The sequence below is a fragment of the Tachyglossus aculeatus genome, unplaced genomic scaffold (genome assembly GCF_015852505.1).
Source record: "Tachyglossus aculeatus isolate mTacAcu1 unplaced genomic scaffold, mTacAcu1.pri SUPER_6_unloc_5, whole genome shotgun sequence".
Taxonomy (NCBI): Eukaryota; Metazoa; Chordata; class Mammalia; order Monotremata; family Tachyglossidae; genus Tachyglossus; species Tachyglossus aculeatus.
In genome coordinates, this window is record NW_024044840.1 from 1,215,755 (window position 1) to 1,229,622 (window position 13,868).

General features: G+C 45.1%; 1 pseudogene; it reads right to left on the reverse strand.

The window, feature by feature from the left end:
- Positions 1-12,675: 12,675 nt before the first annotated feature.
- On the reverse strand, positions 12,676-13,637 carry LOC119922113 (annotated as a pseudogene).
- Positions 13,638-13,868: the final 231 nt, after the last annotated feature.

Genomic DNA, 13,868 nt, shown 5'->3' on the forward strand with positions numbered 1-13,868 from the left:
AGGTTGGATAGCATATTTAGGAGAAGGGGGTGATCCACAGTATCGAAGGCAACTGAGAGGTCGAGGAGCATTCGGATAGAGTAGGAGCCATTGGATTTGGCAAGAAAGAGGTCTTTGGTGACCTTTGAGCGTGCAGTTTCAGTTGAGTGTAGGGGTCTGGAGCCAGAATGGAGGGGCTCTTGGAGAGAGTTAGAGTTGATGAATTCGAGGAAGCGAGTGTAGATAACTCGTTCTAGGAGTTTGGAATAGAAGGGTTGGTGGAAAATAGGGCGATAACTAGAAGGAGAGGTGGGGTCAAGAGAAGGGTTTTTGTAGTATGGAGGAGACATGGGGATGTTTGAAGGCAGAGGGGAAGGAACCAGTGGAGAGGGAGCAGTTGAAGATAGAAGTTAAGGAGGGGAGGAGGGAAGGGGCGAGAGTTTTCATAAGATGAGAGGGAATGTGGTCCGACGAATAGGTGGAAGGGGTGGCACTTGAGAGGAGGGAGGAGATCTCCTCTGAAGATACTGCTGTGAAGGATGGGAAAGTAGCAGAGAGGGCTGAGAGTGGGCGGGATAGAGAAGGTGGAGGGGTGACTTTGGGTAGCTCAGATCTGATGGTGTTAATTTTACTAATGAACTAGGAGGCCAGATAGTTGGGGGTGAGGGATGGAAGAGAGGGAGGGACAGGGGGCCGAGAAGGGAGTTAAATGTACGGAAGAGCTGACGGGGATGATGGTCATGGGTGTCAATAAAGGACGAGAAATTGTTTTGCCTAGCAGAGGAGAGGGCAGATTTAAGGCAGGAAAGAATAACCTTGAAGTGAACAAGGTTGGCTTGGTGTTTAGACTTTTGCCAGCAGCGTTCTTCAGCTCGAGCACAGGAGCGAAGGAGCCACTCAGTGGCAGTGATCCAAAGCTGTGGGTTAGTGGTGCGAGAGGGATGAAGGGAAAGGGGATCGAGCTACTTGAGTTGAGAGGGTTGAGTTGAGAGCAGTAATCTGGTCATCAAGAGTGGATAGAAAGAATAGGGAGGTGGGGTGGGGTGTGATATGCTGAGAGAGACGGATGGGGTCGAGAGGGCAGCGGTCTCTGTGGGGTATTAATATAGATTTACGGTGTTGGGGGAGCCTGAGTGAGGAGGCAGTTGAGGTTATGATCAGAGATGGGGATTTCAGAGTTGATAAAGTTGGAGATAAGTGCAGCGGTAGGAGAGGATGAGGTCTAGGGTGTGACCAATTTGGTGAGTGGTCGATTTGGGGGAGCAGGAGGTTGGCAGTGTCAGGGAGAGGTAGAAGGCAGGTGGCAGAGGAGTCACCAGGGACATTCATATGGATATTGAAGTCTCCGAGGATCAGAGTGGGCATAGAAAATTCATTCATTCATTCAATCAATCAATCGTATTTATTCATTCATTCATTCAATCGTATTTATTGAGCGCTTACTGTGTGCAGAGCACTGTACTTAACGCTTGGGAAGTATTAAGTTGGCGACATATAGAGACGGTCCCTACCCAACAATGTGCTCACAGTCTAGAAGGGGGAGACAGACAACAAAACAAAACATGTGGACAGGTGTCAAGTCGTCAGAATAAATAGAATTAAAGCTAAATGCACATCATTAGCAAAATAAATAGAATGGTAAATATGTACAAGTAAAATAAATAGAGTAATAAGTCTGTACAAACATATATACAAGCTCCTCACTCTCAGCTTCAAGGCTCTCCATCACCTCGCCCCCTCCTACCTCACCTCCCTTCTTTCCTTCTACAGCCCAGCCCTCACCCTCCACTCCTCTGCCTCTAACCTCCTCACTGTGCCTCTTTCTCGCGTGTCCCAACGTCGACCCCCGGCTGACGTCCTCCCCCTGCCCTGGAATGCCCTCGCTCCGCACATCCACCAAGCTAGCTCTCTTCCACCCTTCAAAGCCCTACTGAGAGCTCAACTCCTCCAGGAGGTCTTCACAGACTGAGCCCCCTCTTTCCTCTCCCCCTCCTTCCCCTCCCCATCCCCCTGCCTTACCTCCTTACCCTCCCCACAGCACCTGTATATATGTTTGTACATATTTATTACTCTATTTTACTTGTACATATTTACTATTCTATTTCTTTTATTTTGTTAACATGTTTCGTTTGTTGTCTGTCTCCCCCTTTTAGACTGTGAGCCCGCTGTTGAGTAGGGACCGTCTCTATATGTTGCCAACATGTACTTCCCAAGCACTTAGTACAGTGCTCTGCACACAGTAAGCACTCAATAAATACGATTGAATGAATGAATGAATGAATATACAGGTGCCTTGGGGAGGGGGAGGAGGTAGGGCGGGGGGGATGGGGAGGAGGAGAGGAAAAAAGGGGGCTCAGTCTGTGAAGGCCTCCTGGAGGAGGTGAGCTCTCAGTAGGGCTTTGAAGGGAGGAAGAGAGCTATCTTGGCAGATGTGTGAAGGGAGGGCATTCCAGGCCAGGGGGAGGACGTGGGCCGGGGGCCGATGGCGGGATAGGAGACAACGAGGTACAGTGTGGAGGTTAGTGGCAGAGGAGCGAGGGTGTGGGCTGGGCTGTAGAAGGAGAGAAGGGAGGTGAGGTAGGAGGGGACGAGGTGATGGAAAGCACTGAAGCCAAGAGTAAGGAGATTTTGCTTGATGCATAGGTTGACAGGCAGTCAGTGAAGATTTTTGAGGGGAGTAACATGCCCAGAGCGTTTCTGCACAAAGATGATCCGAGCAGCAGCGTGAAGTATAGACTGAAGGGTGGAGTGACAGGAGGATGGAAGATCAGAGAGGAGGTTGATGTAGTAATCCAGTCGGGATAAAATGAGAGATTGAACCAGCAAGGTAGCAGTTTGTCTGGAGAGGAAAGGCGGCTCTTGGCGATGTTGCAGAGGTGAGACCAGCAGGGTTTGGTGACAGATTGGATCTGAGGGGTGAACGAGAGAGCGGAGTCGAGGATGACACCAAGGTTGTGGGCTTGTGAGACGGGAAGGATGGATGTGCCATAGAGGACAGGGTCTGGGAGAGAAGATAAGGAGCTCAGTCTTCGATATATTGAGTTTTAGATGGCGGGCAAACGTCCAGAGGGAGATGTCCTGAAGGCAGGAGGAGACACGAGACTGAAGGGAGGGGAAGGGAGCAGGGGAAGAGATGTAGATTTGACTGTCATCAGCGTAGAGATGATAGTTGAAGCTGTGGGAGCAAATGAGTTCACCAAGGGAGTGAGTTTAGATAGAGAACAGAACAGGACCAAGAACTGACCCGTGAGGAACCACTACAATAAGGGGATGGGAGGGGGAGGAGGAGCCCACAGAGGAGACTGAGAATGGATGGCCAGAAAGATAAGAGGAGAACCAGGAGAGGACGGAGTCTGCAAAGCCAAGGTTGGATAGCGTTTTGAGGGGAACGGTGTGGTCCACAGTGTCGAGGCAGCTGAGAGGTCAAGGAGGATTAGGGTAGAGTAGGAGCAGTTGGATTTGGCAAGAAGGAGGTCATTAGTGACCTTTGAGAGGGCAGTTTTGCTGGAGTGTAGGGAGCAGAATCCAGACTGGAGGGGGCCAAGGAGAGAGTTGACGTTGAGGAATTCGAAGCAGCGGCTGTAGATGACTCATTCAAAGAGCTTGGAAAGGAATGGTAGGAGGGAGATAGGGTGATAATTAGAAGGGGAGGTGGCATCAAGAGAGGGTTTTTTAGGATGGGGGAGACGTGAAGCCAGAGGGGAAGAAACCAGTTGAGAGTGAGCGGTTGAAGATGGAATTTAAGGAGGGGAGGAGGGAAGGGTGGAGAGATTTCATAAGATGAGACGGAATGAGGTCTGAAGCACAGGTGGATGGAGTAGCACTTACGAGGAGGGAGGATAACTCATCTGAAGATACTGCTGGGAAGGATGGGAGAGTAGCAGAGAGGGTTGATAGCGGGGAGTTGGAGAAGGTGGAGTGGTGACTTGGGGAGCTCAAACCTGATGGAGTTCATTTTACTAATGATGTAGGAGGCCAGATCGTTGGGGATGAGGGATGGAGGTGGGGGAGGAACAGGGGGCCTGAGAAAGGAGTTAAATGTACGGAAGAACTGATGGGGATGATGGACGTGGGTGTCAATGAGGTAGGAGAAATAGTTTTGCCTAGCAGAGGAGAGGGCAGAGTTAAGGCAAGAAAGGATAAATTTGAAGTGAACAAGATTGGCCTGGTGTTTAGACTTTGTCCAGCAGCACTCAGCAGCTCCAGAGTAGGAGCGAAGGAGGCAGACAGTGGCAGTGATCCAAGGCTGTAGGTTAGTGGTACAAAAGCGGCGAAGGGAGAGGGGAGCGAGTGTGTTGAGTTGAGTAGAGAGGGTAGAGTTGAGAGCAGTAATCTAGTCAACAAGATTGGGTAGAGAGGAAAGGAAGGCGAGATGGGGTGTGAGGCACTGAGAAAGATGGATGGGGTCGAGAGAGCAAAGGTCTCTGTGAGGTAGTAATATAGGTTTACAGGGGAGAGGAGTGCGAGTGGGGAGGCGGGTGAGAGGGTTATGATCAGAGAGAGGGATTTCAGAGTTGGTGAAGGTGGAGATAGTTCTGCGGTAGGAGATGATGAGGTTGAGGGTGTGACCAAGTTGGTGAGTGGGCAAGGTGGGGTAGAGCAGGAGGTTGGCAGCGTCAAGGAGAGATAAAAGGCAGGTGGCAGAGTCGTCACCAGAGACATCCATGTGGATGTTGAAATCCCCGAGGATCAGAGTGGGCATGGAAAAGGAGAGAAGGAAGGTGAGAAAGCGTTCGAAATCGTTAAAGAAATTATAGGTGGGGCCGGGGGGGCGGTAGGTGATGGCTACAAGAATCTGGAGGAGGTTGTAGAGGCAAATAATGTGGGCTTCAAAGGAGGGGAAGCAAAGCGAAGAGGGAGGAGGGATATTGCAAAAGCGACATTGGGGAGCATAAGGAAACCGACAACTCCTCGTTTTCCATTGAGTCTGGGGGAGTGGAGAAGAAGAGGTCTCCATTGGAGAGAGCAGCAGAAGAGACCGTTTTATCTGGAGAGAGCCATGTTTCGGTTAGGGCGAGGAGGATTAGAGACCTGGAAAGGAATAGGTCCAGGATGAAAGGGAGCTTACCTATAATGGAGCGGGTGTTCCAAAGGCCACACTTGGCAGCACCTGTGGAGGGAGGGGATGGAGGGGGAAGGGTGTGAGGGGTGGGAAGGGTTTGGATTGGGATGAGTTGGCGGGGGCTTGGGCTGGGCGAGGGGGAAGAGGGGTGGCGATGAGAAAGGAGAACTGTGATGGGTTGGGGGAGGGGAGAAGGGGAGGGAGGGGGTTGGAAGGGAGGAGCTGAAAGTTGGCCCTGGTACAGAGGGATTCTGGGGAGGGGGTGAAGGGGAGGGGTCGGGGTGGGGGAAATGGAGGGAAAGAGCCAGGTGGGAAAGGGGAAGGGAAAGGTGAGGAATGAGAAGGGCAGTTGGGAGCACGGGAATTGATAGTTCAATTGATTGATGAGAGTTGGTGACTGTCTATTACTATGTATGCCTTTATAGGAAACTTTGTGTGTGTGTGTGTGTGTGTGTGTGTGTGTGTGTGTGTGTGTGTGTGTGTGTGTGACAGTAACCACTGCACTGTCCTTCTTTGTCCCTCTCTGCTGATTTTTCAATTTCTTTTTCTTCTAGTTCTTTCTCACTGACTGTTTCCAAGTGTTTTCAACTATTTTTTGTCTCATTTTATTTCTTCCTGCCTAACTTTAATTTATTCCAGTGACTATCTCCCCATCTAGACTGTAAGATCCTTGAGAGCAAGAACCATGTTTACTAATTCTATTCTACTCTTCCTTGTGCTTAGAATAGTACTCTGCACATAGTAGGCACTCAATAAATACTTTGGATTGATTAATAGATTTCCTCTGTTCCTTTATCTACCTCTATATGTCTGCCTTCCTCAATCTCTCTGTTAATTAGTCGATTCACGGATTCTCTTTTGTTATGATTCTTTCTGTGTTTATAATAATAATAATGATATTTGTTAAGCACTTACTATGTGCTAGGCACTATACTAAGCACTGGGGTGGATGCAAGCAAATCGCGTTGGACATTTCCCTGTCCCACATGGGGTATTTATGTCTTGTAGTTTCTTGACCTCTCCTTGAGAAGATTCATTTCCTATCCAGCTTGGCACTCCATTAATATTCACATTAATACCTGTAAAAAAAAATCAATATTGCTTCCACTTTCTGTTTCAAATTTGCATGTGCTATAGGCTTTGTAGCAAATTCGATTGTAAACTCCCATTATATTTTGAAAGCTCCAAGGCAGTGATCCCTCATTCAGTTTAGACTCTTTACACCATATCATACACCTACCATTCTAATGCCTAGCAGGGCAGCAACTAAATTCAATCGTATTTATTGAATGCTTATGATGTGCAGAGCACTGTCTCTTGGATGGAGTACTATGTGTGAATGAGCTTTTATAAATGTGTTTCTTAGGAAAAAATAGGTGTGTTGCAGAAATTATTGATTAAGTGTTCTCCTGATAGTTCATGCACCTTCCTAAGTCCCCAAAACAGAATTATTAGACAAGAAAAATCCTCTTTGTCCCACCAAATCTGTTCTATCCTCTCGTATATCCTCTACTAACTCTCCTCTCTAACCACCCCTCCTCTTTCTATTGTTCACTACATTATCAGGATAATAATAATAATAATAATAAAAACGATAATAATAATAACGGCATTTATTAAGCCCAAAGCCACACAGCTGACAATTGGCAGAGCTGGTATTTGAACCCATGACCTCTGACTCCAAAGTCTGTGCTCTTTCCACTGAGCCATGCTGCTTCGCTGCGTAGGCATAGGCAAGTCGCTGCTGCAAGTTCTTTCAAGAGTTCATTACTAAAAATTATCCCTAAAACAATGGAAATCAATTGATAAAGAGAGGTGAGGATGTTTTCTTTTAGGTTCCCTGGGTAATTTTCTGCATGTCAGGTATCTTAGTGCCATTTTCTTTCTTTTTTTAGACCCTGCTTTATGTTTTTTCCCATCATTCATTCATTTATTCATTCAGTCGTTTTTATTGAGCTCTTACTATGTGCAGAGCACTGTATTAAGTGTTTGGAGAGTACAAATCAACAACATATCTTGACGGTCTCTACCCAATAAGGGGCTCACAGTCTAGAAGGGGAAGACAGACAACAGAACATCTCCATCTGGATGTCTGCCCGCCATCTAAAACTCAATATGTCCAAGACTGAACTCCTTATCTTCCCTCCCAAACCCTGCCCTCTCCCTGACTTTCCCATCACCATAGATGGCACAGCCATCCTTCCTGTCTCACAAGCCCGCAAACTTGGTGTCAGCAGCGTGGCTCAGTGCAAAAAGCCCGGGCTTTGGAGTCAGAGGTCATGGGTTCGAATCCCGACACATGTCTGCTGTGTGATCTTGGGCAAGTCACTTAACTTCTCTGGGCCTCAGTTACCTCATCTGTAAAATGGGGATTAAGACTGTGAGACCCACGTGGAACAACCTGATCGCCCTGTATCCTCCCTAGTGCTTAGAACAGTGCTTTGCACATAGTAAGCGCTTAACAAATGCCAATTATTATTATTATTATTATTATTATTATTATTATTATCCTCAACTCCGCTCTCTCGTTCACCCCTCACATCCAATCCATCACCAAAACCTGCTGGTCTCACCTCCGCAACATCTCCAAGATCCGCCCTTTCCTCTCCATCCAAACTGCTACCTTGCTGGTTCAGTCTCTCATATTATCCCTACTGGATTACTGCATCAGCCTCCTCTCTGATCTCCCATCTTCCTGTCTCTCCCCACTTCAGTCTATACTTCACGCTGCTGCCCGAATCATCTTTGTGCAGAAACGCTCTGGGCATGTTACTCCCCTCATCAAAAATCTCCAGTGGCTGCCTGTCAGCCTACGCATCAAGCAAAAACTCCTCACTCTTGGCTTCAAGGCTCTCCATCACCTCGACTCCTCCTACCGTACCTCCCTTCTCTCCTTCTACAGCCCAGCCCTCATCCTCCACTCCTCTGCTACTAACCTCCTCACTGTACCTCGTTCTTGCCTGTCCCACCGTCGACCCCCAGCCCATGTTCTCCCCCTGGCCTGGAATGCCCTCCCTCCACACATCTGCCAGGCTAGCACTCTTCCACCCCTCAAAGCCCTAATGAGAGCTCACCTCCTCCAAGAAGCCTTCCCAGACTGAGCCCCCTTTTTCCTCTCCTCCTCCCCATCCCCTCCGGCCTACCTCCTTCCCCTCCCCACAGCACCTGCATATATATTTGTACAGATTGATTACTCTATTTATTTTACTTGTACATATTTACTATTCTATTTATTTTGTTAATGATGTGTATTTAGCTTTAATTCTATCTGTTCTGACAACCTGTCCACATGTTTTGTTTTGTTGTCTGTCTACCCCTTTTAGACAGTGAGCCCATTATTGGGTAGGGACCGTCTCTATCTATTGCCAACTTGTACTTCCCAAACGCTTAGTACAGTGTTCTGCACACAGTGAGTTCTGAGTGCTTAATAAATACAATTGAATGAATGAATCAGGCCCTCAAATTGTCCTTTAAGGTTGAAGAGAAGTAGCATTACCTAATTGAAAGAGCATTGTCCTGGGAGTGGGAGTACTTGGGTTCCACCAATTGTCTGCTGCATGACCTTGGGAAAGTCACCTCATTTCTCTGTTCCTTAGTTACCTTAACTGTAAAATGGGGATTTAAAACTGTTCTCCTTCCTTAGGGACTGTGTCTGACCTGATTAGCCTGTATCTACCCAGGGCTTAGAACAGTGCTGGACACATCGTAAGAACTTTTTAAAATGCCATAAAAAGAATCTATAAATTGAGAAATGTAAATCCAAGTTTGACCTGAATGGATGGGGATCAATTAATCAACCAATAGCATTTATTGCCTCCCTCTGGTCACACCTGGAGAGTTTCCAGTACTCTTCCAGTCTCAACTATGGAAGCGAGAGTCAAGCAGAGACATACCCATTCCATTCCTAGCTTGGATAGTGGCTAGAGAGTGAGAGATAATCCCCTACAACTCAAAACTCACCTGTGCTGGGCAGCAGCAGCATGGGAGAAAGTCAAGAGAAGCAGCATGGCTCAAGATAAGAAGCATGGCTCAATGGAAAGAGCCCTGTCTTTGGAGTCAGAGGTCATGGGTTCAAATCCCAGCTCCACCAATTGTCAGCTATGTGACCTTGGGCAAGTCACTTAACTTCTCTCTGCCTCAGTTACCTCATCTGTAAAATGGGAATTAAGATTGTGAGCCTCACGTTGGACAACCTGATCATCTTGTATCCCCCTCCATCAATTAGAACAGTGCTTTGCACATTGTAAGCACTTAACAAATGCCATCATCATTATCATTACTATTATTGCATGGAAGGAAACAATAGTAAACCACTTCCATATATTTTTACCATGAAAACTCTAAGGACACTCTATCAGAACGATTGCAGATGGAGGTGGGATGATCTGGGAGAAATGTGTCCATGGTGCCACTATGGGGCAGAGACAACTCAAAAGTACAAGACAAGACAAACATTTATTGAGCAACTACTGCGTAAAGAATACTGCACAAAGCATTTGGAAGAGTACAGTGCAAGAGTTAGTTGACACATTCTCTGTCCATAGTGACCTTCCAGACTAGAGATATATTCTTTCTCCAGTTCTGATGACTGTTTTATAATAATAACAAAAGTAGTGGTATTTCCTAGGAGCTTACTATGTGCAAAACACTATATTAAGCCCCGGGGTAAATACAAAATACACAGGTCTGACACAGTCCTTGTCCTACATGGATTTTACAGTCTAAGGGGAAGAGTGAACATACATCGAAGCTTCATTTTACAAATGAAGAAGCCGAGGCATAGAGAAATTAAATGGCTTGCACAGGGTCACACAGCAGGAAAATGAAAGAGCTGGGATTAGAACCTGGGTCTTCTGACTCCCATGCTCTCTTTTCATGTAGCATTTGTTAAACATTTACTACATGCCACATTAATCAAGTTTAGCGAGTTCATTCTGTGTGCAGACCACGGTACTAAGCCAAGCACTGTTCTAAACACTGTGATAGATACAGTTTAATCAGGCCAAACCCCGTCCCTGGCCCACGTGGGGCTCAAGGTTAAGGGGTATTGGAAAAAGTACCTGAAATATACTACTATTTCAGATGAGAGGAATTCCTTTCAAATGAAAGGTCTGATGTCCAAATCCTAACATGGGACCATTTAGAAATGAAATAACCCTTTCAAAACAGGGAGGTCTCAACTCATTTTCCCCCTGAGGAGATGTGTTCCAGCCTGCTCCCATAGGGAGGGAGTGAATGCTTCTCCACCTTCTTCCCTCCTCTTCCCAGAGGGATTAGAAGACACCAAAGAAGTTCAGCCCTCCTATATGCTTGGGGATACAGAAACATACCTCTGACCATGTGCAACTTGTTCTGAGAAAAATTTGCCCGAGTGAAAATCCTACGGAAGGTGGCAAGTCTTCCCATCTTCCCTCCTTGTTTTATTCATTCATTGAATTTTATTTATAGCTTACTGTGTACAGAGCATTGAACTGAGCACTTGAGAGAGTACAATATAACAATGGAAAGACGCATTCCCTGCCCACAACAAGATGGGAGACAGAGACCAATATAAATAAATAAATTACAGATATGTACATAAGTGTTATGAGGCTGGGAGGGGGAATGAACAAAGGAAGCAATGAAGGGTGTAGGAGAAGAGGAAAGGAGAGATTAGTTAGGGAAGGCCTCTTGGAGGAGATGTACATTCAATAAGGCTTTGAAAGGGGGAGAATAATTGTCTGTCGGATTTGAAGAGGAAGGGATTCCAGTCCAAAGGAAGGAAAAGGGCCAGGGGTCAGCGACAAGATAGAAGATATCGAGGTACAGTGGGAAGGTTGACATTTGAGGAGTGAAGTGTGAGAGCTAGGTTGTAGTAGGAGAGTAGTGGGACACTTGCCCTGGCATGAAGCCTATGTAGGGCTGAAGCTCCTGGCATGTTAGAAGTGGGACTGGAGGTAATTCCAAATCTGCATGCAGTCAAGGATAGTACATGAAGAGAGTGCTTCGGGAAAAAAATCTGCCACAGGGAATCTGCCTCGAGAAAACCTGACATCAAGCACCAACGAGAGTCCACATCATTGGAATTAGATTAACTATTTTAATGTCCCAGCGCTTAGAACAGTGCTTTCCACATAGTAAGCGCTTAATAAATGCCATTAAAAAAATGTCAAGTATTTCTATTCCCACTTACAAACCTGCCACCAAAAGATTCTACATAACTTCATTGCCTTTACTCTCAGGAGGCAGGTCAGCAGCAAGGAAAGGAAAGAAGGAATAGCAGGGTGCTAACTGCAAACTAGGTGGACTTCAGGTCAATCAGTTGTGTTTATTGAGTGCTCACTGTGTGCAGAGCACTGCACTCAACTCTTGGTAGAGTACAGTACGACAGATTTGGAAGACATGTTCCTTTCCCACAAGGAGCTTAGAGTCTAGAGAAGACGTGGCAACATATAGGAAGACATTACCGCCCAGCAAAAATAATCAATTCAACATGCTTTAAGATTACCCGCATAATGTTCTGCAGTCTATGCAAAACAATCTTGGGGAAGGTTTCTTTTTAAGATAAGCTTCAGTTCAAAATAATCACCAGTCTTCATCAGATAGTGGGAAGGAAGAGCAGTGAGAATATATTATTCTTTAAAAAGAATGGGAATGAAAATGTAACACTGACTTAAAACTCCTGCAAAGAAAATTCTCCTGTTTCATCAGAAATAATACAGCACCTTGGAAGTTGCATTTGAAAGGCAAGAGAGTTCCATAAATAAAAAGTTATGAAAGAAAGGACACATGGAGTGTGCAGATCGAAAGTGATTCAACTAGCAGGCTTACCCACAAAATTTCCTCACCAAGAAGAAGGACAGGATTCACTGGGAACGCCATAAAGAAAAAAGTCTGCAGAGTCAGATAATTTGGTAATCTGAATAGAAAAAAAAATCAGACACTGTGCTCAGTTGTTACTGAGCAGAGAAGAAATCTTTCACTGAAATTTCTCTCAATAAAGAACTCTCTTTGGCAGTGTTCTGGTTAATATTATCCTCTAGACAGTAAGATCGTTGTGGGCAGGGAATGTGACTGTTTATTGTTGTATTGTACTTTCCCAATTGCTTAGTACAGTGCTCTGCACAAAGTAAGTGCTCAATGAATATGATTGACTGAATGAGTAATATTGTGGGAAGGGAATGTATCTACCATCTCTGTTAGAGTGTACTCTCCAAAGTGGTTAGTGTAATGTTGTGTACAAAGTTAAGTATTTAATAAATATTACTGATTGATTGATTGATATTTAAGGAGCCCTTGACGTGCAAAACTCAGTGGCAAGTGCTAGGGATCATAACTACCATCTCTATTGTACTCTCCATAGTGCTTATTACAGTGCTCGTAGCATAACAGTAAGTGCTCAGTGAAAATTGGAAATGCAGTCAAATATCAATATTTCTCCTCTACAAAAGTGTAAAAGATCTGTTCATTTTCCCTGCTTATCAGTAGCATTTGCTTTATACTCTGTCAGGAAATTGATCATTTTCTATTATTGTCCTGAGGTTAATAAAATACCTCTTTCCTACAGATATGTTATAGTTCAAATGATTAAGCTGAATTGTTTCATCAATACATATTTTACTTTTTTATCAGAATGATTAATGCAGTGTTCAGTTTTATTTGGAAAGTGGTTTTTTTCTGAAGATTTTCCAAAAAGCTTCCTTCACATTGTTGTTCCACAGGCTATAGATAAGGGGATTTAGCATGGGACTCACAAAGGTATAGAACACTGCTATTATTTTTGATTGCTCCACAGATTTATCAGTTGGGGGTCTTACATACATTCAGGAAAGAGTTACATAGAATACAGTCACCACTATCAAATGTGATCCACAGGATGGAGAAGGCTTTCCTCCTTTCCTCAGCAGAGCACATTCTCAAAACGCCTATCAGAATGAAAACATACGAAATGAGGATGATCAGGAGTGAGTTGGAGAACTTAAAGCTGGCCACTAGAAAACTTTGGTATTTCCTTGATGAAAGTATGAGAGTAAGCCAGTCTTTTGAGAGGGGTATCAGCGCAATAGAAATGGTTGATTGTGTTGGAGTCACAGAACATCAAGCGATACATCCACATGGTTTTCATCAGCCCGCTAAGAAATCCATATATATATGGAGCAACCACTAAGCGTAGACATACAGCCCTCGTCATTTATCTGTGGTAAAGCAGGGGTCTACAGATGGCCATGTACCTGTCATAGGCCATAACAGCCAGCATGTAGCATTCTGTAATTACCATGGCGATGAGGAAATTACACTGCACTAAACAGAAAGCCAAAGAAATGGTTTTCTTTTCTGAGAAGAAATCCATCATCATTTTGGGAGTGGTGACATTTGTGGAATAACAAAGATCCAGAAAGGACAAACTCGGGACAAAAATGTACGTGGGGGTGTGAAGCCAAGAATCTATCCAGATCAGCATAAGCAACTCAAGGTTTCTTACTGCTATGATGAGGTAGATAAATAGAAAGAGCACAAAGAGTACAGACTGTAACTCTGGACGATCCATTAGCCCCATCAGAATAAATTCCATGACCAGGATGCCATTTCCCTGGGACACTTCCTTAGGTGTTGGCATAATGTGCTCTGATAAATTAAAACAGAAAAGAAAGATGAGGATTCTATCAGCCTAAGTATTCTCTGACTCCTTTCTCTCTCCCACTCACATGAGAGCACTTCAAGGAATCTCACTTCATCTTTAAAGATGGGTGAAGGCTTGCATAATTACAGGCTGGAAAAGCCAACTTCATTCATCCATTCGGGCTGAGATAACTATTATAAAAATAATTGCGGTATCTGTTAAGTGCTT